General features: G+C 56.7%; 1 protein-coding gene across 8 annotated transcripts in view; it reads left to right on the forward strand.

The window, feature by feature from the left end:
* The window catches only part of TNS1 (tensin 1), a 179,698-nt gene that overhangs the window by 49,745 nt on the left and 108,763 nt on the right, over positions 1-21,190 (forward strand). For all 8 annotated transcript variants that reach the window (XM_059168079.1, XM_059168078.1, XM_059168077.1 and 5 more), the window contains one exon: positions 19,412-19,453. The gene's annotated coding sequence lies outside the window, so the exon portion shown is untranslated. The remainder of the gene's footprint in view (positions 1-19,411; positions 19,454-21,190) is intronic.

Genomic DNA, 21,190 nt, shown 5'->3' on the forward strand with positions numbered 1-21,190 from the left:
GGAAGATGAGATGCTGAGTGTGCCCTTGAGTCTGGACGAGTCAGGGTTAGAGCTGGCATGGATGGCAAAAGCTCTCAGCAGCGGGCGGTTCTGGCTTCTTGGCTTATTTCTGGGGCCACGAGTCTCTGCCCAGAAAGGGGAGCTGAGGTTTGTCTGAGGGATGTATACTGGAGGGGAGCAGAGGAAAGCCCTCTCCGTTACTGGACTCTGAAAAACAGCCAGTGGGCACGATGCCGGGGGAGGGAGGGAGAGGTTTTGGGATACTGGAGGGACCATTGTCTCCAGAGCTGTATTCCCATAGCCCTGGCTCTTAGCTTTCAAAGCCATTAGGCACGCAGAGGTGTGGGTACCAGCGAGCTGGAACGGGAGTAGCCAGGTGGCTGGGCTGCCAGCCTTGCGGGCCGTGCCCACCTCCCTGGGTGCTCTGCTCCATTATGCAAGGTCACACTTGGCCCTCCTGTCCTTCCTGTGCTCAGATTGCCTTCAGCACTTTCCCAAGACAGAGGTGGCAGGAGGCACAGCTGGGTCCCTTGCTTGCCTCCACTCAGGTTGGTGACCTTGGCCATCTTTCCTACTTGTTCACACCTTGGTTTCCCTCAGAGAGATGGTCGGTCTCTGCAGAGTTGGAGCTTGATGGGGTGGGGTGGTGGGGGGTTGGGGGGCCCGAGCCAGTCCCTGGTGCTGCCTCCTCCAGGGCTAGTCTTGGCTCTGTAGTCCCTGCCTTTTTAGGGCTGGAGGCTTGTAGCTCAGGCCTGAGTGTTCTGGGAAGCAGGAGGGAGCGGGCTGGGAGGGTGTGGTCCCAATGAGCCAATGAGCAAGGAGTGAGGTGACAGACTAGAGTTCTGTCCTGCCACCATGGTGAAGGGGAGTCCCAGTTTGAGGTCCAGTTTCCCCAGAAACTGGCCTCCTAGGCCTTCTCCAACAGAGAATATGGGACCCCTCAGTTTTCCTTGCAAACTTGCTGAGATCTTCTAACTGGATTCCAAGCTCCTTGAGGGCAAGCCCGTGCCTTTTGCCTCCCTGGTGGTCCATGCCGTGTGCCTGTCCAAGGGTGCTCAGCGCTAACTGACCGCCTGAGGAGGGGCGGAGGAGTGAGGGATTTAGATTGGGCCTGGAAACAGGGCTGTGTTGGCCAAGAGGTCTAGAGCGAGGCAGAAAACGTAACTCTGAAGGCCAGACTGCTGGGGCTTAACTCAGGCCGACCCTGTTTATTAGCTGTGTGGCTTTGGCAAGCAGCGGAACCTCTCTGAGCTTCGGTTTCCTCATCTGGAAAGCAGAGTTTTGCACCTGTTTTGGGGCATGGTTGTGAGTATAGAATGAGTTAGTTTATTTGAAACACTTTGAGCAGCGCCTGGCACATAGTCAGGGATTGATGAATGTTAGTAATTGTAGTTATTTTACGGGTCATGGCAGTGGTACTGGTGTTTCTCCCGGAGCCCAATTCTGCGTGGACTCCTTTCTCTCTCTTGTGGTGGTTGCATCCCTAAGACGGGAGGATTATGGGACCAGAGGGTGGAGACAGTGGCATCAATTTCCCTCTAGGAGACCCAACATCAGAGCCCAGAGAGGAGACTCTCCCCACACCCCCACATATGTCTCTCTCCTTCCCCCTTCTGTGAATGGGGAAAGGCAGGGAGCTAAGGGGACCTCCCAAGGCCTTGTCTGCCCAGGGGAGCCCATGCAGAGCTGTGTTTATGAAGGACTCTGAGAAAGCGGCCATCAGTGTAAACAAGATGCATTATTATAAACCCGTCCAAGCTCCCTTCCTTGGATCCTATCCCATTCCTTGAAGAGAGTCACTGAATCAGAGACTCCCACGCCTGGCAAAGACGTGGCTGGCCCCGCCTCCAGGCAGGCTACTCTTGATCCTGGGCTATACCCATAGGGGTGGTGTCTGTATTTTAAAGTGGGATCTCTAAATAGCTCTGGGTATCTCTGAAGTCTAACCTGCATCCCTCTTGCTGCAACTTTAAGTTCAGTCCCTTGTTGGTGGGAGGTGGGGGAGAACCATGGCCAACCCTTCCTGCATGCCACAAGGCTCTGAGCGATGAACCCGTGGTAGGGGCGGGTCCTGGCCACACTCCTGCCTCATCCCAGACCTCTGTCCTTTCTGGGGTCCTCCACTTCTGGTGCCTCTGACGTCCCTCATTAGCAGGGGTCAGCCCCCAACGGCCTTTCCACCTAGCCCCTGGTTCCCACCCAGGGAGGCTGGGGTCGCTCCAGGTCGGGGGTGAGCTCTATTTCCGGACCCCTGACCCGCCCAGTTGCAGCTGCAGAAGGCATTAAGCTTTTTTTGGAGAAAGAATGGGTTTGGGTTGATGATGATGACAGCTGGGGAGGGTTTCTGAGCTCAGCCCAGCCCTTTCTTGCTTCCCCTCCCCAGCCCCTGCTCACCTCTGCTCCATTTCTAGGCCATTGCTCATCTAGAGGAGGGGCTTGCCTTTGGCTCTTGACCTTGACCAGACCTGAGCAATTCACTGGTCTACAACAACCTTTTCTGGGGAGCAGTCTTTGGGGTTGGCCCTGGGCTTGGTGCTGGGGTCAGGGTCGAGGGGCGGACAGAGGTCTCAAAGGGAGCATAAGAAAGGCCCAGAGCATGGGGGAGAGCAGTGCTCTTGCTGTGTTCCTACACTCTGGAATCAGAGTCCCTTCCTTTGCCCGGCCTGATGTCCTCACCTGTCAGTGAAAGGCTGGGGGGTGCAGGGGCTGGAAGAATCTGTGATTCCATCTCCCTGACTGAATCTTCCTGGTCCCAGGCTGCGAGAACTTCACCTTGGATTGACCTTGCTTCCCTCCTGCCCTGCCCCCACCTCTGGCAATTGCTGGCAGGAAGTCCTGCTGATTAGGGCCCTAATCACCAGCTGAGACTCCCAGAAACAGCCTAGCTGGTTGGGTAGAGAGGGGCAGGCAGCTGGGCACAGGGAGAAGCTCCCACCGAGGGACACGAGCAGGGTGTTAGGTGGTGATGGGGGGCCCTGCCTGTGACTGGGGGTGGGGCTTCTTGGGTGGAGGCCGTGCCTGGGGACCCACAGTGGTGGCCCTGTGATGGTGGCTGAGTCTGGCCTGGTACATGAGGGCCCTGATTATTCACTTCCAAGACTTTCTGGGGCACCAACCCTTTGCCAGGTAAGGTGCCGGGGGTATGGGGCTGGAAAGACCAGGGGGACACCGTCTAGAAGGAGACGAAGAGGAGTAGATGGAAGGTTTCTACCAAATGCAGAGGGGAACTGAAGAAGGAAGCAGTGTACACGAGCTGGTGGGGTTAGCAGAACTTTGGAGAAGAAGCAATCCTGGAGGTGGGTTTTGAAGTTTGAGGAGGAGTTCCACGGGGAGCAAAAGGGACAAAGACTTCTTCAGGCACAGGGGGACGGCATGCCTGAAGGCACAGTGGTGCACACATGTTACGATGGATGAAATAATGGCCCCAGCCCTGTGTTAGAGTCAAACAGAACGGGCTGTCCCTCCTGGCTCCGCTGTTTGCTAGCTGGGTGACCTTGGGCTGAACCTCAATGTCTGCATCTGTCAAATGGGGCTGATATCCAGCCTCATAGAGCTATGACTGGGAGGAAATGAGATCGTCTCTGTGAAGTGCCCCGCTCAGGGCCTGGCACAGACTAGACCCACCGGAAGTGTGTGTGTGAGAAAGGCTGGCTTTGGGCGAGCCTGCCGGTGTTGCCTGGGGCCCCGCCATGGAGGGATTTCTGGGTCAGGTGAACGAGGGAGCAGCAGAGGGCTTTCATGTGGGGAAAATGTGATGAGACTGTTATTTAGGATGATGATTTCGGCTGCTGTGAAGGCTGTAGTGGCCAGGGAGATCTGGGCACAGCCCATGAGCCATTGCCCTCGGAGTCTGCTGTGTGAATTTCTCAGCCCCAAGTTGGGAAAGCCTCTCCCACTTTGCTGCATCTCTCCCGGGTCCTTCCCACGGGCTGCCCTCCTCTCCTGGATCAGGTGGCTGAGGAGGCCCTGGGATCTCCTTCCTGGGAGATCTTTCAGGCCAAAAGAGAGCCGTTGCTGGCAAGGCTTCCCACACAAGACAGGCATGGATGGATCGCAGCGGGCAGGAGTGAGGGCAGAACGCAGGCAGCTCGTGTCTGTAAGGAATCGGGACGCTCCTTTTGGGGGCGTCTTCCACCATCTGCCTGGTGCACGGCGGGCCCTCACTCTTTGTTGAACGAACGAATGAACAAACAGACAGGAGTGTCCCCAAGTCAGGGTGGAGGAGCCTGCCTGCTCGGAGGCCAAGGGTGCCTGGCCTGACCGTATGTGGCCTGGTGTCTGCGCAGGGGCTGCCTGTCCAGAGCCTGAGGACTGCTGAAGGGTCACTGAGGCCGACGTGGCTGCAGGAGGTCTGTGGCGGTACGAGGATGAGGAAGCAGGGGTTTTGGGAGCTTGAACTTGGAGCGAGGTCCTCTTACGGGGCACGATGGGGCCAGAGGCCGGGGCAGGGGCAGGGGGTGTCAAGATCAGAGGCCGTGGCCACGCCATCTGGGTTTTGGTCTTGACCCCAACCTGTCAGTATTTTAGTTTACTCATCTGTCGAAAGTGGGAAATAAATAGAGCCATGGCCAGCACACAGGGCCATTCTCTGTGACCCTTGGTTACTCTTACTACTATTGTTGTTTGTGGTGCAGAAGGAGGGAGGCAGGCAGGGGCCTCTCAGGGATGAGTGCCCCAAGTGGGTGGGAAAGTCTAGGAGAGACAAGACTCCTTGAGAGGCTTCGAAGGCTCCTCGTCCACCGTGAGCTGCCTCCAACCCCACACATGGGGTTGTGTCTGATGTGGCCAGCTGGGCTGAGCTGGGCGTGGGAGCCGAGGCCGCGGCCAGCCTAGATTCCAGGCTGGAGCCCTGGGAGAGCAGGGGTGAGCCGGGGCAAGGGGCAGGGGGAGGAGAGGTGAGCAGAGAGGAGGCCAGGACTCTCCCAAGTCCCCAGCTGGGACCCCAGGAATTCCTCCCATCTTGTCCTGCCAGAGGGCCTGGCCTTCTAGCTCCATGGCCTCCTGAAGGCCTGTGGTCTATCTCCCGTCTGCCGGGTAGATGTTCCTGATGCTCCGTCACTGTTAGAAAGTGATTGCTCCCCACGAAGCACAGATTTACGGCAGCTCTTTCCTTCTCCTCTCATCTGGGCTTCAGCTCTCCCGAGTCCAGTGGTCCAGCTCTCCCCAGGCCAAATTCAGCTCCCCTATGTGCAGCTGCTTTGCAACAGGAGGGCGTGAGGGTGGGCTGCTGGGGTAGGCTGCAAGGGCCGGCCCAACGGACTCCCTGTGGGCTGAAAGGACTTGCCGTGAGTGGAGGGACTGGTGGCAGGGGAGCCAGACGGCCAGCTTCCAGTCCCTCTTTGGCACTGTGCGACCTTGGGCAAATCATGTCCCCTCTCTGGGATTCGGTTTCTTCATTTGTAAGATGAGAGGTTGGCCTTAGGAGGGCCCTCCATTTCTCTAACCAGTGCTGAAATTCTGCAAGGCTGCGGATCTTTCTGAACAGAGAGGCTCTTGTTCTTGGGGCTGATGGAGGAGCCATCTAACGTGGATGTGGGGGTCCTGGAAGGTCTTCAGGCATCTGCTGGGAAGCCAGCTAAGATGCTGGGAAGGTCCCTTCCAACCCTGGGATTGGAAGGTTCTTTGCCCAGTGAGCAGTCCTCTGGGCAGCTCTGTTTCCTGGAACAGAGTGGAGGGTAACAGCTGTCCGGGGTGAGTGGGCCAGAGTCTGTGGGGATCCGTCCCAGTGACTCAGGTGGGGCTGCGCTGGCAGGATCGAGGCTAGCAGAGTGAGGGTGGGAATCGGCCCGATCTGCTGGCTCCTCTTGGCCACTCTCAGGGGGCAGAGTGGGAGTGAGTGATGTGCTAGGGGGCAGGGTGCCGAGAAGAGTGAGTAACCAGCACTTGTGAGTAATGGTCCAGTGTCTGCGCTGGGCAGGTGGCTCCGAGGCTGCCCAGCTGTCTGGGGCTCCGGAAATGCTCCCCGGAGGCCCAGCCACTGATTCACGACAGCCTGAGTGCCTTAGATGCTGGGGGTCCAGGCCGGCATGCCCACCCCCATACCCCCTTCGCCTCTCTGCGCCCCTCTGCCTTAGCCCTTCCTCCCTGCCATCCCGCCACGCCCTCCAGGCCGCACAGCTGCTCCATCTTGTCGGCGAAGCACGCGGGTGACTTGGTGCGCCCGAAGGGGTATAGATTTTGCGGTCTGGCTATCCCGGGTTTGAGTCCTGGCTCCATTGCTCCTTGCTGTGTGACCTTGGGCAACTTAACTTCCTCTCCCGGAGCTTCTTGACCCACATGGAGAAGGGAGATTTGGCTGTTGTATGTGCCGTTGAGAGGACTCGGTCTGTAATACCCAGTATGTTCAAGAGGGTCTGAGAATTCGGTGGTACATCAAGCCCTAAACTCTGTTTTGCGACTCCTCCCCACCTCCACCCCTAAAACTTCTGCTCCCAAGCCTGTATTCCACGTTTTCCAGGATAGTTGTTCTCCTATCAGCTCTGCCTCACAGCTGGTACACTAGCCCTCCTCTTTCTGACATCTCTTCCCCAGCTTCCATCAGTGAGCCTTGGCCCTCACCCGCTTTTCCAGGAGGGTGGGCGGGTTGCGAGGAGGGGGCAGAGAGCAAGGGGAATTTGCTGCTGGCCCTGCTAGGTGGATAGGCTGGCTCCTGGGTACACCTTGAGATCTGGGTGAGCATTCACACTCGACCCCCCGCCCCCGCCCCCCCTCTGCTGCTTCCCGCTCTCCCCTCCTCCAGTCTGCACCCACAGATCATTCCCTGCCCTAGCTTCCTGAGATCAGCTGTGCTCCGGGACCGTGTCCCCCGCGTCCCCCCTCCCCTGGGTGTGGGGGTGAGGCTTCTGGGCAGCAGTCAGTGCAGGCTCTACTCAGGGTGGGGCTGGCAACCCTGGGGAGTGACTTTGCATCTGGAGCTGGCAGGGGTTCTGTGGGCTGTGTCTGCGCTGTGTGTGTGCCTTGGGGTGTGTGAACTGTGCGTCTGCACCTCAGCAGTGTCTCTGGGTCCCCGGGTCTGTGGCGCATGTGAGCCCTTTCCCCCATCTGTTTAAAATCTGCCTATGCTTTCTGAGCCAGCTAGAGTTGGGTCTTCCGCTGCCCCTCCCTTCAGCAACCCCTTCCCTGCAGACCTGGTTTCAGAGGCGTGCATCTCCGAGGTTTCCCCGGAGAACAAGGAAACATTGCGGGGAGGTGGATATGCGTCAGATCTAGCCGAACAATGCCGGTGACAGCCAGGCCTCCGCTGGCCTTCAGTGCTGGCTTCGCTTCAAGTCTCTGCTGCCGGCTAATTGCGAGAGAGAGGGGGGCTTCCTGTGCCTCACCGCAGATGGATTTAAAGGAGCAATATGGGGCTGGGCCGCCCTGCCCTTGGGACTCTGGCTTCCGGGGCTCCTGGTGTGACCCATCAGACCAGATGGGGTTCCAGAACACCAGTCCCTGCTCTGGGTTAATTGTGCACAACTGACCTGCTAACTCCTCCTGGAGCTGCCGTCTGGGGCCCAGGACTTTCCTGTGTGAGTGCCTTTTCAGATCACTGAAGCTGGGGCCAGTGAAGCTGAGGAGGATTTTTTTTTTAATATTTATGGGAATCTTTTCCATTGTATTATAGGGTCCCAAGGTCTGATGGCTCAGTGGATGGGACCTTGTCAATCAACTACCTCTTCTCACCTGTTATAGTTCCTCCATTCTTCTTCCGCCAAGTGGGCTTAAGAACAGAGCCTACCTCCCAGGGCTGAAGTGATGACTTTTTTCTTTTAACATTTTCCTTTTTAAGGATTTTTATTTGAGAGAGAAAGAGCGAACACGAGCAGGGGGAGAAGCAGAGGGAGAGAGTCTCCAGCAGACTTTGAGTGCAGAGCCCAACACAGGGCTTGATCCCAGGACCCCGAGATCATGACCTGAGCCCAAACCAAGAGTTGGATACCCAAATGACTGAGCCACCCAGGTGCCCCAGATATGATGATTTGATGAGCTGAGATACATGCAGCCTTTAGAACGGGACCCCTGCGCGTGGCCCATGCCGTGCAGCTTATGACCCTGGACATGAAGACATGGGGGCACCATGTTGGTGGCCGCCAAATGGAGGGGATTCCCATGTGCTAAGCATGGGCTGGGTTCTGGGAGTTTTTAATTGTGTCAATTCAGTCAATGTTATTTAGTTGCACCCTACAACATAGGTCTCCTTCTCTCCATTTTCCAGACGAGGAGACTGCCTCGGGAAGTAGTGGAAAGTGGCGGTCTGTGGCAACATGAACTTGGAAGCCACACCTGGCTCCCAGCCCATTGCTGCTTGGGTCCCAGCTCTTGCCCTTTGGTTGGAAATTCACAGCCTCTCGATGTGTTGAGGAATTTGGAAGGAGGGATCCACAGAGAGAAGGTGTTAGGTGTGATTTTGCAGAACAGAACTGCTCCCAGCTCCTGGTTTTGGCTTAGAGTCAAAGCTGTCTGCTCTCAGGCGATGGGACAGAATGACCTGCAGGGGTCCAGGGGTCCACAGATGGCCTTTGAGAATATACAGAATTTTCTCCTGGTAGCATGGACTTGGGTTTCCTTTTCACTTTGTTCTTTCTTTGGGCGTCCTTCAAATTTTAAAAAAGGAAGTAGGTAGATGCTGGGAGAGACTTCCTGATTGTCAGCAGCATAGGGCAGTTTGGGGAGCCTGAAGGACTCTCTTTTTTTTTTTTTACATTTGAGTATTGCTGAAATTAGCATGCATCTTGCAATTGAAATGCCCATTTGGGGTATCATTTTTCCCACTCAAAAGCTGTTATCCAGTGGGTGGTACCCTCGGCAACCTGTAGCACCTTTAAGATTAGGAAACAGGGTGGAAAGCCCTGTCCTTTGCAGAGGTGGAAGGGAGAGAGAGAGGCCGGCAGGCCCTGGACCTGGCCCGTGAGCTGACTCTGGTCTGGTTTAAGAAGGCAGAGGGACCCTCTTGTGTTGGCGTGGGTTTGAGAGTGGCCCCCAGCCTCAGAATTCTCTATTTGGTGGCCTGGCTGAGTCCCAGCTGCTCCCCACCCCAGCCCTCCCTCAGCCTCCTTTGCCACGTTACAAGACTGCTGGTGCGCCTTGCTGCAGTTCTGAGACCTCTTGACTCCTTGGGCTTCCCCCTTGCTCTTAGCTCTTTTTCCCATGCGTCCTTCCTGCCTTACTCTTCTGGCACAGTTTAGGGTCAAAGACTTTGCCCCTTCAAGTTCTCCTCTAGGGACAGAAACCCTCAGTGGGGAGAGAGGGGGGGTTGGGTGGGCAGTCTCCCTCTGGGCGTAATTTCTGGAAAAACAGATGGATTTGAATCCCAGTGAGATAATAGCCCTCTTCATACCTTCATTATAGCAGTTACTGGGTTCTTTTATAATTCCCGGTTTACATGTGGGCCCCAAGTTCCCCTCCGGGGCCAGGCCATTCTTATTCATCTCTGTCTCCCTTGCTGGGAACCTGGCACTGAGGGAGGGGACTAATTTAGTGCTGTTGGGTGAATGCAGGGTCTTGCTTCCCATGCCTGTCCCCCACTGCCCCCCCAACCCCCCAGTTCCACCGAAACGTTGACCACAGACCACAGCCCTTTCCTTGACCAGATTCTTCGAGGAACTTCCTAGAAGCTGTGTTTTCTGTGCTGCAGGCCCTGTCACACCACCCCCTGCTTCGGAACAAATGGCCCCTCTCCAGGCGGGGAAGAAGGGCTGGGGTTTTTCCCGGGCTTTGGGTCTCAGGAGAAGGCAGTTCTGAAATCTCCATTTCTAACTGCGCGTGGACACTTCCACTTGTATAGCACGGACGCTGCTTGCTCCGAGGCCTCCAGGCTGGCCCCTTGGTGGTGTCTGGCTTCTCCAGCTTCTTCCATCCCCCACTAGCCTCTCTTTTCTGCACCCGGCCCTGGCTCAGCGCTGGTCTCACTTCGGCAGCCGCTGACTATTTTGGCCTGGATGTTTGGCCTCCAACCCCGTGCCTCGCCTGCGCCCTCTCTTACTGGCCCTGCAGGCATTGGGCTTGTCCTAAGCCGCTGGCCATGGGTGTCAGTTCAGCCTTCCACGCCTTGCACAAAGCGCCCCCTTTGACCCTCTTCTTCCATTTTGCCCTGCGGGCCTCGGGCCTCGCTGGCAGGTCTCCTCTCTGTTCTCCTGCCCCACCCGCCACAGAAGCCATGCCCTGCGGGAAAGCCTTGCTGGGCCTCGGAAAGGTCTGGGTGGCATGGGGCTGAGCACGGCTGAGGCTTGCGACCTTGGGCCAAGTGTGTGACCTCTCTGAGCCTCATCTGGGAAATGGGCTCAGAGTGCAGTACGTGGAACGGAATTGGACCTGAAAGGAGGTGTCCCTGGCTGGAGCAAGGGCTTTGAGGCCGAGAGGTGGGGAATGGGGCCTGAAACAGGGAGACCCGGCCAGGTCCCGCAGGGCCGCAAGGACCATATTAGGGCATTTGGACTCCATCCCATGGAGCTGGGAAGGACTTTCAGCAGGGGAGTGACAGGACTAGATGTGCATTTTAGAAAGAGTTCCCTGGCTGCTGAGTGGAGGATAGGTTAGAGGGGTAGGACCTGAGGCAGAGACCTGAGTGAGGAGGTTCTTGTAGGTTCTTGTAGTCATCTCAGTGTGGCGGGCCCGGGCAGCCGAAGAGGTATTGGGGCAGAAGAACAGTCCTCCCACCTGGGAGGGAGGGGAAGGAGGAGTTAGGGCAGGCGGTCAGGTTTCTGGCTTCAGAACCTTGGGTGGCCAGCGGTAGGGGAGTGAGGTGGAGGCATTTGGTTGTTGGGGGGCAGTAGGGCTGTGGCCCAGGATGCTGACCAGTGTTAAGCCCAGGGCCCAGCTGTGCCTTCTTACCCCTGCTGGTGCTTTCCTGCGGCCCCACGTGACCCACCTCACCTGTGGGCCATTGCCCAGCCCCTCTGGGACCGCTGGCTTCCTCTCTTGTGCTCCCAGGGCCTGGCAAACACTAGAGGTTTCCCTGAACTCAATTTCTCTGTTTCTCCTGATCGTGGGGGTTTCATCAGAAGAAGACTGGCCTGGTTGCAAGCTCAGGCCTCCTGGAGTCACTACAGTCAGGCCTCCCGCAGTCACTCCTGTGAGTGTCTGGTGTCTCGGCTTGGGTTTAAGGGGAGGCACAGCTTCCCCTTACCAGAGAAAATGCCCTGCCACTAGCTGGGCCTCCAGCCTGGGCCAACTCATGCCATCCTTCGAGAGGGCTCTGCGGGGGAACAGAGCCTGTGTCCCACTAGGTCCACTGCATGCCCCCTTTCCTGGGGGTGCTCCTCTTGGCCGGGCACAGGAGGAGCCCTTCCAGCTCCCCGCCTTGCGGAGGGTTGGGCAGTGCAGGTTCGGCTGCTGCGTGCGAGTATGGCTGGAGTTTGGCTGCAGAGAAACGTCTCTCTCTGGAGGTCCCTTTCTTGAACGTGTTACCAGACCTAGAGGCTGGCAGTGGGCTGGGTGGCTGGTGCGTGGGGCCTGAGGAGAAGGTCCTGAGACAAGAGGGAGGACCAGGGAGAAGGGGCTACTGCCGGAGCGTGGAGAACAGGTTGACCGGGCCATCAGTTCAAGAGGCCTGTGGCCCAGGAGGGTTTATGCAGACAGTGTGGGCAGGAGTCCCGGGGGCATTGCCCAGAGTTGCCTCACTGGGACTCTCCTCTGTTTCTTGTTGGAGTTGGCATCTGTGCTGGGTTTGGGAAAAGGCCTGGTCCCTGCCTCTGGAGGGGACTCTCGGCTGGAACATGCCCTGCCCCCCTCAGCTCGAGGTGTCCCTAGGAACAGGCCCCTTCTTGCCTCCAGGAACTGGATGCGCTTCCTTTCCTGATCATGAGCAGAACTCTATATAAGGGAAGGAAAGAGCCGGGCAGGCTGGGAGCACGCTCTGGTGAGGACAGGCGGCCTGGAGGGGGGGGCATAGGCCTGGGAGGAAATGGAACCAGGGTGGTAGCCATCTTCTCCTTAGTAGCCCCTGGCCCAGGGCCTGGGCCTTGGAAAGGGAGGCCGGTGTCTTGAGGCCCTGAACCAGGTTGGGGCTCTGCCTTTCTCAGCCCTGGTCTTGTCCTTGCTACCCCGACCCCGGCTGAGGCATTCTGTAGCTGCCTGCTGTGGACACTCAGGGCACACTGGTATCCCACCGGGCTTCTAAGCCATCCTTCTGTCCACTTGATGGGCCTGCCCGCCTGCCTGGCCCGGCTCATGGGGCCCAGCTATGGTCTTCCTTCTGGAGCTCGGCAGACTCGTCCCATGAAACCTGAGGTGCCGGGCTGTCCACGGGCTATGGGGTCTTCTGGTTCTTTCCTCAGTGATGTGGCATGGAGTCTAGATCCTCTGGGGATTGTGGTCTCTGTTCTTCTTGACCTCTGTGGTGTCGCCTCAGGGACGAGGGCTCAGAGGTGGCAACATGCTGGTCACGGGTTTCCCAGGTGGGGCCCAGAGGGTAAGCAGAAGCCTTGTGGGGTGGGTCCACTTGCTTCTCCTCGCAGGGCAGGGAGGGAAGAAGTCGGGGCAGTGCTGTCCTCCCGTGCTGTGGCTGGGGGAAGAGAGGGCAAGGCTGGAGGTCGGGGTCTGTCCAAATGTGTGTTTTGATAGGGTGGAGATGATGACCTCTGGGTTTTAGGGTGCCCAGTGGCCCCTTATCTGTGGGCTTTGGGCTCCCCTTCTTCCCCCCCCCATTATTATTAGTATCATTACATATCTTCTGTCTGCCTTAAGCTTCACTCTTTACTTCTCTCTGCTCCCTATCCTCCTCAGGCACCTTTGGTGGCTCCCCAGTACCAGCGTCTGAAAGTCTTAACTTCTCGGCTGGGCCCTCCGAGTTGCCTGTGGTCCAGCCCGGAAAGAGAGTTTGCAGCCAGTCCTCCTTCCCTTTGTCCTCTTCATGTGTCCTTCCCCTTCCCCTTCCCCCATCCCATGTCCCACCAAAGGGGACTTGTAGTGGCTTTTTCCTCCCTGCCTTGTTCATGTGACCATTTCCACCCAAAATGCCCTTTCCTCATCTTTACCTTTTAAAATCCCATCCACATGCTCGGTGAGCCCTGGGCTCTGGACCAGGCCTTACCACCCTCGGGGCTCTTGGAATGGTCCTAGGTGAGATGCCCAGTAGACAGAAGCAATATGTCCTGAAGGCCTGGCGTAAGTGTCCCCTCCTCTGTGGACCCCACCTGGGACCCCTGAGTGCCTTCTGCTCTCACAGCCCCGGGTGCCCCCATCTGGCTGTGGAGAGAGTGTGGCGCGTGGGGCCAGGTGGCATTGGAATCAGGCAGACCCTGGTCTGTGTCAATTAGTGGCCATGCCATCTTGGATCTCACAGGATTGCTGAGAAGATGGCTTGAGATCCTGTGAGATGAGGGCACTCGTCTCTCCTCCAGAAGGTCCCAGGCAGTAGAAGGGATAACACAGAGTGCCTGGTACACAGTGAGCATCTTTTTCTGCCTTCTTCTGCGTCTGCCATTCCTCCTACTCTGAGCTGTTTGACTTTGGGCCGTTACTTGACTTCTCTGAACCCACGTACCACAAAGACCTGTCATGAAGACTATATAAAATGTATGTAAAGCACCCAGGTCAGTGACACACATAGGTGCTCTGCTCCTTCCTTCCTGTGTACCTTTGTGTGTCGACTGAGATGGGGGCCTGGAGTTGTGGGGGCAAGGGCGTGGAGGCGGTGTCCGCGGGAACAGCCTGCATGTCCGTCGAGGACAGGTGTGTAAATACAGTGTGCGGTGCTTGCCCAGTGGACTAGTATGCAGCCCTGAAAAGGAGGGCACCTCTGATGCCTGCAGTGACCTGAATGAATCATGAGGATGGATGCCGGGTGTGACAATTGCTGGGGCTGCTTTAACAACATGTTGGACATTAGATGGCTCGCATAGCAAACTCCTCCTCAGCCAGTTCTGGAGGCGGGAGCTCTGAGGTCCAGGTGTGGGCACTTTTGATTCCCTCTGAGGCCCATCCTTGCGTCCACTCATGGCCCTTGCCTTTTGCACGTTCCCCTGGTGACTCTCTGTGGGTCCTAATCTCTTCCAATAAGGACACTGGGTCGGGCCGGATTAGGTCCTGCTGATGGCCTTGTTGTAGCTTCATCACCTCTTTCGCTCCATGCAGTCACGTTCCGAGGTCCTGGGAATTAGGACTGCAACGTGTGAATTTGGGGGGATGGAACTCAGCCCAGGACATGAAGTGAGATCAGCCAGATTCAAAGTGCTGTGTGATTCCTCTTATGTGAGGCTCCTAGAACACATAAATTCAGAAACACAGGAGCTGAGAGATCCCCAGGGGCTGGAAGGGAAGGGGGATGGGGCTCTTATTTAAAGGATGTGGGATTTCTTGTTTGGGAAGGTGACGAGGTTCTGGAAGTGGGGAGGAGTGATGCTTGTACAGCAGCGTGAATATGCACTTACCTGCTGTTGAAACGTTCTCTTAGAAATAGGTAAAATGGTAAATTTTATGTTGTGTGCATCTTACTACAATAAGATTAGAGAGGACTAGATAGAGATAGGGGAAACAAAATAAAACAAAACAAAACAAAAACCAAAAAACCTTCTGCTCTGATCTTATGAAGCTAGAGTTAGAGGCTTGAGTGGTTCTCAGTTTTGGCTGGGGCAAGGTGGTCCTCTCTGGCCCCAGGGCCAGGCGGATGTGGGGAGCTTCTCAGGAGGGCTGGGCAAGTTTAGGAGCCCAGGGTTTTATGTAACCAGGGCCAACAGCTTGAGGCCCCAGGGATGGAGTGTCACCTAGTTGGGGACCAGGTCCTGCTGCTTGCGTGCTAGTGAGGTGACGGGAGGGCCGTGACAGGTACATGCCTGGGTTTTCTCTTGCTCTGCCAAGAACAGTGACTGGAGCTCCCAGACCAAGATTTCACCTGCAGTGAGCCCTTTCCCAGCTGACTGACCTGGGACGAGTGGCACAATCTCGTCGAGCCTCTATTTTTCTCATCTGTAGAATGGGAACAATGTTGCTGACTCTGCAGGATTGGAAGGGCGCAGAGGGACAAGCATGTGGCAGGACTGGCCCCAGCACTTGGCGCATAGGATGTGCTCAGTGATGGTGGTGACTTTGGCCACTGGTGGCTGCAGGTGTCTTCCTTCCTGGGGCCTGAGTGTCCTACATCCTTCTGCAAGTGCTTTGTGTGCAGCCAGTATGTGTTGGGTCCAGTGCGATGAATGAGATGTATTCTCTGCCCTCAGGACACTTGTTCTCTCACAGGGGAACCAGGTTACAGACAAGGAAATTGACACCTGTTTAATTGCAAATTGCAATTAGGGCTGTGAAGATAGAGATAAGAGGGCTGGAGAAACAGTGTCTGTGTGTGGGTGTGTGCATGCGTGTGACTTAAGGGAAGCAGGGAGGACCTCTTGGCAGTGGCGGCATTGAACCCAAAGCCAGAAGTCTGGGAAGGACACAGCTAATGCAGATGGCTGGGCTGAGAGTGTTCCAGGTGGAGGCAACAGCATATGCAGAGGTCCCGAGGAGGCCCACAGCTAGGTGTGCTTGAAGGACTGAGAAGAGTCACTCCGATGTGTGGCTTTAGGTCCTGGGCAAGGGGGATGGACACAGAGTACTGGTGGAGAGGAGGGCAGAGCCCAGATCACACAGGGAGCCCTGGCCTGGAGGGCTGCTGTCTGGTGCGTTTGACCCCGGGGGTGTCTCCACGGGTGTGTCCTGTTGTTGGAATCGCATCCAGGGACCTTCGAAATTCAGAAGGTATTAGTGGGTAGGGGACTGAAGAATGCCAGGCATTAGCTGTGGTCTGGGCCTGGCAAGTCACGCCCAGCAGTGCCCCCAGCTCTCTACCTTGCAGGATCCGAGCCAGACTGCGCCTCTGCGGTGGCCTTGGATGAATTGTTACCTTTTCTATGCCTTACTTTCTTCATCTGTGAAATGCGGAGAAGGAGTCTCTACCCCAAACATTTTGAGAGCTTAGGCTAGGAGCAGACAGAAAGCCACGTTCCAGGGGCTGTTGCTGTTGTTGGACACAGCTGTCCGGACATTAGTGTGTATGGAAGCACCACGTGCCCCAGAGCGCAGGAGCGCATCTCTGCCTGGAGCCTCCCTGCTGGGTTCACAGCCCGTCTTCCCTATCGGCTAGCTTCTTGACTTGTCCACGTCTCAAGCTCCTGGTCCGTAAAATGGGATGTTGAAAGTTGTTGTAGGAGCAGAATGAGGGAGTTCATGCAGACGGGCCTATAGTAAGTGTGATGTACGTAACTGTGGCTGTTGCTAGTTTTATTGGTACGTTTTTCTGAGTGGACAGACTGAGCATCAGGCCTGCTCAGCCTCCAGTGTGTAGCCGGGTTTTTGGAGCTGTACTGGGGGAGGAGGCTTACCTAAGGCTGACCTCCTGGGCCAAAGCCCAGGAATCCCTGCCAGTGGCTGGGAAGCGAGACTATGACATGGCTGGGACCCCGAGCTCCTGTGGATGTCCCAGAGTCTGCCCCCTCTGCAGAGAGAGGATTCCTAGCTCAGGTCCCTACAGGGCAGAGGGCGTGGTCACCGCTGACACCAGGGGTGTGGGGCCGGAGGGCACAGGCCACAGAGTGGCAGGGGGCCCTGGCTCTCCCTGGCACATTCCAGGCTCCTGAGAGGGTGGCCAGGGGCCAGGGTGCCGGAGGGAAGGAGAGAGCCTTTTAAGGAAACATTTCTCTGCTTACAAAAAAAAAAAAAAAAAAAAGAGAGAGAGAGAGAGAGACAAGAAACATTGAAACACACAACAAAGTTAGTGGGCTGGCTGGCCGGCTGGCCTGGAATGCACAGCTGTGGGTGGCGGGTGGAGGAGATGCTGGGGGGCAGAAGACCACGAGGGGCACCCGGACATCAGGCCTTCCAGCTGGGGGTCCACCGCTTTGCTGCAGAGCTCAGTCCTTAGGGGTGGTGCTGCCTCAGGGGAAACAGGAAAGGGATCTGGGGTCGGGACACCTGGACCCTCCTTCTTTCCACCACTGCCTTAAGGTGGTTCTGGGAGAGAGGCCCTCCCCCTGTTTCAGAGGACACTGTCCGTTCCATCCCCACTTTAAATGGATCTGTAACCTCCCCTGACTCCCTAAGTCCCCAGACCCAGAAGGGAGACTAGAAACCCCTCATGTAACGGCGTGGGAGACAATGGCTATGGACAGGACTTGCTCAGGTCTGGAGGCTGAGGCCGGAGCCCGTAGCGTCCCTCCTGCAGGTTCCCAGCCTCACCCGAGCCCCAGCGCCAGCGCCAGCTCCAGCTCCAGCTCCAGCTCCGGAGGAAGGAGCAGAGCAGAGTGCTCTGCACTGGCTCCCACCCAGTGCCCGAGGGACCCCTACATGACAGAGTGGTGGGAGAGGAGACACTGGGAACCTGGCCCCATGAGGTTGAAACCTACAACCTGTGAATGGGGTTAGGGGCAGTAGGGCACGGGAAGAGGCCATGGTTGGATGCAGAACTCCTGCCCCACAGGTGCCGGGGGGGGGGCAGTTGTGTCCCCCATGGCTGAGACCTTGTCTGGCCCGCCAGCCACAGCCACCTCTGGGACCTTTCCTTCCTTCCCAGTCTGTTCTCCTGGGATCCTCCACCCCGTCCTGGACTCTGTCTCCCCCAGAAACTTCTAAAACACTCACTGATGGCTCCATGCTTGTGTGTATCAAGAACCCTGAACTTGGGAGAGCATTTGGCCCCCTGTTTCTTCTTTCTCTTGAACACAGGGGAAGAGTTTCCCTTCATATTTCATTTTGGGACTCAGAATAAATCTTCACCGCTTATCAGCTCTGTGACCTTGGGCGAGTTGTGTAACCTCTTGTGTATCCTTAGCCAAAGATGGACTAGTACCTACCTTATTGGATGTTTGAAAAGATCAAATGAGTTAATATGGGTCAAGCATTGATAATAATGCCTGTCGCTCCTACAGTCCGTATCTAATGAGCGTAGCAATTGTTCCTTTCCTTTGGCCCCACATGTGAGTCTCTCAGTCTCGGGGTAACGGTGAGCACAGGGCGATAGACATGGAGACTCAGCTCAGGCTTCTTTGCTGGAGAATGAGTTGGGCAGGAAGCCTGTAGCTGGACTGGGTCGAGAACCCAGGGATGCTGAACTCCCAGCTTCTCCGCCTCTTCTAGAGCTCAGGGCACACTGTCACATGAGCCTTGCCCCCTCTGGGCTGGTGTGTCAAGCCTGGGGATCCCTCGGGCTGGATGGAGGATGGAGCTGCATCAGGCGGAGGGGGGCCCGGCTAAGGGTGGCTTCTTGTGGGGAGCCAGCTCTAGCCGAGCCTGGAGGCTATCACCATCGCTGCTCCGCTGGGCTGGTGGCCGGAGCTGGGGTTGCCCACTGTTTGAAGAGGCAGCAGCCCCGTCTTTGGCAATCAGGGGCTTGTGCCCAGACCCACTTATGCCTGAGGGAGAGCCTCCCCCCAGTCCCCTCTGTGGGCCCCTTGGGTTGGGAATTGGAGCCAAGATTAAGGTATGAGCTCCAAGAAAAACGTGTCCCAGCTGGAAAAAAAGAACACACTGAGTCTCTGATAAAGGGCCCTGCTAATTGTCAGGGTAGTGGTTTGGCTGCCTGGCCAGGATGGAGGTGTTATCTCAGGGGAGGGGGCAATGCAGCCCTCCCTCTCCCCTCCGTCTGTCTGGAGGCCCACGTGCCGGTCCCCACCCTCCATCTGAGAGGAAGATGAAGATGGTGTTAAGAATAAAATCTCGCCCATAAAGGGTGCTCTCACCCCTCAAGGCTTTCTTCAGAAGAACTGGCAGGGCCTTTCACCAACCTGCTTCCCTCAAGCTGTGGGGACCCCAGACTCTGTCTGCAGCTTTGGGTGAGATGCCTTGGCATTGGGGAGAACCTCCTTTCTTAAAGCTCTTAAACATGTTTTTTAAAAATATAAAACAAACCTTAGTATATTGTAGAACATTTAGAACATAGAACAAAGAAAAAAAAAAAAACCTTCTTCTTATGACCTGAACCCACTGCTACTAAAAATCCTGGTGCACTGACCTCCAGTGTTCTGCCTATTTTTCTACAGAATTTAAAAATTGTATGATATACGGGGCGTTTGGAAGGCTCTGTCATTTTAAGCTTCCGACTCTTGGTTTCAGCACAGGTCATGATCTCGGGGTTGTGAGATCGAGTCCCACATCGGGCTCTGCACTTAGCGTGGAGTCTGCTTGAGAATCTCTCCCTCTCCTGCCCCTCCCCACCCTGAACGTGCACACACACGCTCGCTCTTGCTGAAATAAATAAATAAAATCTTGAAAAAAAAAATCATGATGTACATTTCATTTTTGCCTTCTGCCACTCCCTCTCTCCCCAGTGTGATTGCCTGAGGGATCTACCACATGGCCGCAGCATCTTCTAGTGACCTCTCAAGCCGGAGATGGTCAGTGTGTTAAGCTGAGGGAAGGGGTGTCTGGCATGGAGGTGGGGCCGTGGAATGGCCTCAGGAGGCCCTGGTTTTCTGTGTGGATGAAAGATACTAACCTTGCCCTTTCTCTGTTCCTCCCACAGGTGGCTGCCCCCTGCATCCCTCCATCCAGCCGTGAACTGGTGGTGAGTGACAGTCCCTTCCCTACCCTGCTGGGCTCTCTCCCCTCTTTCTTCAGCTCCTCTGTTACAGCTGCCTTTAGGCCTAAGCATGCTGCTGGCCCCAGAGGGTTCTGGGCCATTAGGTAAGGAGGAGGAGGGGGACACTTCCCCAGACCGAAGCTGGACTGGGAGGAAATGAGTCATGAGGTCCCTTCTGACGAGATGCAGGCCCTCTTAGTTCCATTTGAGACCAAAGTCCTTGGAAAAACCCATAAAAGGGCATCTCGCATGCCTCTGGGCCAGGCCAGGTGCCTGTTGTTCTGGGGCTTCTGGGACCAGGGGACGGCACCTTCTTCTACCTGCCGGGTCTCGGGTTAGGTACCCTTCAGCCGGAGGGAGGAGAGTGGATGACCTGACCCACAGAGCTCCCCCGCCTGGGCAGTGGCTCGCATTCAGGTGGCCCAATCCGCCTCCAAGCTCCTTGGCTGACTCTGCTTTTCTGTTCTGTCTCCGTGTCTCCCAGCCCAGCCTCCCCTGTCAGTCTTCCAGAAGAGTGTGGACAGGGACGGGTCTCCTATGAGTTGTGGGCTGTGGGGAGAGGGGCTCGTTCCAGACGGACCCCAGCTGGGCTGATCTGGAACACTGGGAGCTTCTCCTCCCGTTGCTCTCAGGCGTCCCCAGCGCCCCTCCTCCCCAGCCCGGTGCTGGAGGTGGGCAGGGCCCTGAAGGCTGGAGCAGAGGGCTCTGCATGTATGTGTGTTTGCGTGTGTGTGTGGGGGCACACAGGACAGAGGGCCCCTATGGATACAATCCTGTTTATTGATACAGAGGAGCCTCTGGTGACACCAGTGTGGGTGGCCATTGGGGAGGGGACCAGGGTGTCCTGGCACTTTCAGGCGTCTGTGCGTCCACTCAGCCTGGACACTGTCAGGACCCCTGGTCCCTCCTTTCCCTCGGACACCCACTTACTCAGTGACAATGGTCGAGCCCATCCTCTTTCTGGACCCCAGCTTCCCTTCCTGTCAAGGGGAGTGCTTGCTCCTGATGCTCCCAAGGCCTTCTTGGTGCTGGAAGTGTCCCCTCCATGGAGGGTCATGGATGGGGTGAAGTAAGGTTTGTAGGGGGACTCTACGCTCGGGTCTCGGACGCTCAGACGCTTCGGGCCCATGGCCGCGTCCGTGTCCTCTGCAGCCCTGGCCGCCTTGGGCCCATGGCCGGGTGCCTGTTCTCTGCAGCCCTGGCCGGGCCCCGCCAAGCTATTTCTCTTCCTCTCGGAGGCCCTGCCTCCCCGGTCTCATGGGGCTCAGACCCTTCTGGGCCTCAGCTCTGCCCAGCCATGCCTCTCCAGATGTGGAGTGTTCTTCGCACAGAGCCTGGTCACAGGTCATCTGACAACAGCAGGGGGTAGGGGGGTAGGGGGAGGCCAGTGCAAGGCCTGGTTTGCAACCACCAGCAAGAAGTCGCTCTGGGGTTGTAGAGGGTCACCGTAGCGGGTGGATGGGGAGGGAATGGAGGAAGCAGAGAGTATAAGTCTCATCATTTCCACTCAACTGCCACCTCGCCCCTGAGAACAGAATGTCCTTGGCTGGTTCAGGGTAGCTGGGGGGTCTGGGGCTTAGGGATCTGCAGGCAGAAGCCAGATTCCTGGCCACTCAGAGCTTGTTTATGTGAGGAAGGGTCAGGGGTTGGAACAAAAGGGAAGAGGTTGGCATTCGGGCCAGAAGGATTGCAGTTAGATACCAGAAGGTTCTTCCCATCCCT

Source organism: Mustela lutreola, chromosome 3 (genome assembly GCF_030435805.1).
Source record: "Mustela lutreola isolate mMusLut2 chromosome 3, mMusLut2.pri, whole genome shotgun sequence".
Classification (NCBI taxonomy): domain Eukaryota; kingdom Metazoa; phylum Chordata; class Mammalia; order Carnivora; family Mustelidae; genus Mustela; species Mustela lutreola.